Genomic DNA, 2,976 nt, shown 5'->3' with positions numbered 1-2,976 from the left:
CTCAGTGAATATACTGTGTTCAGAAAATCAGTAGGATCTCATCCAAAACACTGAGCTCTTTCCTTTGAGATCTCAAAGTCTGCAGGCTTGCCTAGACTTGAGTTTGTTGTGCTAAAATCAATGTGGGTTCTAATTTAAAAACCTCGAAGGACGGCACACGATAATACTTTCCGTTTTGAAAAATTCTAAGTCACATATTCAGTTATTTGATTCTCACCACATCCTTATCTCAATTTCTTTTTTTTTTTAAATCTTTAATGTTGATTTGTTTTTGAGAATCAGAGAGAGACAGAGCATGATCGGGGGAGGGGCAGACAGAGAGGGAGACCCAGAATCCGAAGCAGGCTCCAGGCTCCAAGCCATCAGCACAGAGCCCGACGTGGGGTTCGAACCCACGAACCTTGAGATCATGACCTGAGCCCAAGTCAGACGCTCAACCGACTGAGCCACCCGGGCGCCCCTCTCAATTTCATGTAATGAGATGAACTGATTTCCTGAAGCTTGAGAATCCAGTAGGTCGTGACCCCGGCCCGAGATCCGGGAACCATTCTCTCAGTCCACAGTCGGCGCCTACAGACTATGGCCCGGGGGCCGAGTTCACCTGTTTTTGTAAAGAAAGATTTATTGGAACACAATCCCAGCCCACATATTCATTTGCATGTTGTCTATGGCTGTGTCCATGCTACAATCACAGGAATGAGCAGTTGTAACAGAGACCAGATAGCTTTAAAGCCTAAAGTTCTGTCTGACCCTTTAAGAAAAAGGTTGCTAACCTCTGTTCTACACCACTGGCTTAGGAATAAAGAAGGGCCCAAGTGACAGCTCAGATAAAGTTCATGTCCACAAAACTTTCCATCAGAGTCCACCAGAATCCACCGTCGGAAATAACGGCGTCGGAAGTGAGACCACCTCAAACTAAAAAAGCTTTTGCACAACAAAGCAAAAAGTCAACTTCGTGAATGGGAGAAGGTATTTACAAACAACATATCCAATAAGGGGTTACTATCCAAAATATATTTTAAAAAAGCTCATACAACTCAACACCAAAAAAAAGCCCAAACGATCCGATGAAAACATGAGCAGAGGATCTGAATAGACATTTTTCCAAGGAAGACATCCAGATGGCCAACAGACACATGAAGAGATGCTCAACGTCACTCATCGTCGGGGAAATGCAAATCAAAACCATAATGAGATATCACCTCAAATGTGTCCAGAAAGGCAAGTATCACAAGGACAAGAAGTAACAAGTATCGGGGAGGATGTACATAAAAGGGAACCCTGGGGGCGCCTGGGTGGCGCAGTCGGTTGAGCGTCCGACTTCAGCCAGGTCACGATCTCGAGGTCCGTGAGTTCGAGCCCCGCATCAGGCTCTGGGCTGATGGCTCAGAGCCTGGAGCCTGTTTCCGATTCTGTGTCTCCCTCTCTCTCTGCCCCTCCCCCGTTCATGCTCTGTCTCTCTCTGTCCCAAAAATAAATAAATGTTGAAAAAAAATTAAAAAAAAAAAGTGAAAAATAGAATTACTATATAATCCAGCAATCCCACTTCTGGGTCTTTAGCTGAAGGAAACAACAACACTAGGGACGCCTGGGTGGCTCAGTCGGTCAAGGGTCTGACTCTTGATTTCAGCGCAGGTCATGATCTCATGGTTCATGAGCTCAAGCCCTGCATCAGGCTCTGTGCTGACAGTGTAGACCCTGCTTGGCATTCTCTCTCTCCTTCTATCTCTACCCCTCCCCTGTTTGTCCCCTCTCTCTCTCCATCTCTCTGTCTCCAAATAAATAAATACACTTAAAAAAAAAAACACTAGTTCAAAAAGATGTATGTGCCCCTATGTTCATTGCAGATTATTTACAAAAGGCGAGATATGGAAACACCCTAAGCGTCCGTCGACAGATGAATGGACGAAGAAGGAGGGGTGTGTGTATACAGCAGAATATTACTGAGCCATAAAAAAGAGTGAGCTCTTGCCATTTGGGTCAACATGGACAAACCTAAAGGGATTATGCTAAGAAAAGTAAGTCAGACAGAGAAACACAAATACTATATGATTTCACTTACACGTGGAGCCTAAAACGAAACCAAACAAATGAGCGAACAAAATAGAAACAGACTCCTAAATACAGGGGACCCACTAGTGGTTGCCAGAGACGAGGGAGGTCCGGCAGTGGGCAAAATAGGCAAAAGGGACCAAGAGATCCAAACTTGGAGTTATAAAATAACTGTGGGCTCTACAGCGTGGAGTGTAGGGCCCATAATATCGTAATAACATTTTATGGTGACAGATGGTAACTCCACTTACGGTGAGTATTTCATAACGTAGATAGATATCTAATCACGATGCAGTACACCTAAAACCCATGGAATATCGTATGTCAGCTATATTTCAATTAAAAAAAAACAGGGAAAAGGAAACCATATCTGTCAACCAATTCAAGGCAGTGTGGGATGGTGGACAGAGCATAAGGCTTCGAGGCCACTCCGGGTCTGATATTAACTTGTGTCTTTTCTCTGAGTCCTGATTTTCCATCTGTAAAGCTGGGCTATTTATACCTCCCTTGCTGGGTTGTTTTAGGCGATTAAATAAGATAAATTATGTTGAAGTCTTAATGCAATGCCTGGCACATAGTAGAAGATCAATAAATAGTAATGAAAATAACAGGAATTTATCATTGTGTATCTTTTTTGTCTATATCTATCTGCATTCGTGTATTTGTTATCAAGTAGGGGGAGTCAGGGCCACTAAGCCGCTGTTGTTCCAGAGTGTTGGTGGGAACTGGGAACGTCTAGAGGAGGCGTCAACCACATCAGAAAGTTCTTCTTTCCAATGGATTCTGCAGGGGATTCGTGGCCTGGCCTTCTGGTCTTTGCCCTGGGGAGGCATCTTCTAGAAGATTGTGTCTTTAGCCAAGGTTGAGCAAAACAGAATCCATGCCACGCCCCCTTCGCCCCCCTTGATGTGGCTACCTCGTGTG

At 44.3% G+C, this 2,976-nt stretch overlaps 1 non-coding gene across 1 annotated transcript; it reads right to left on the bottom strand.

Annotated features, from left to right (window-relative positions):
* Nucleotides 1-371: 371 nt before the first annotated feature.
* On the bottom strand, nucleotides 372-456 carry TRNAP-UGG. The gene has a single exon. It is a non-coding gene; the product is annotated as a tRNA-Pro (tRNA).
* Between the last annotated feature and the right edge of the window lie 2,520 nt (nucleotides 457-2,976).

Source organism: Felis catus, chromosome E2, assembly GCF_018350175.1.
Source record: "Felis catus isolate Fca126 chromosome E2, F.catus_Fca126_mat1.0, whole genome shotgun sequence".
Classification (NCBI taxonomy): domain Eukaryota; kingdom Metazoa; phylum Chordata; class Mammalia; order Carnivora; family Felidae; genus Felis; species Felis catus.
The sequence above is the reverse complement of the archived record's forward strand: the minus strand, read 5'-3'. Positions and strand labels throughout refer to the sequence as shown.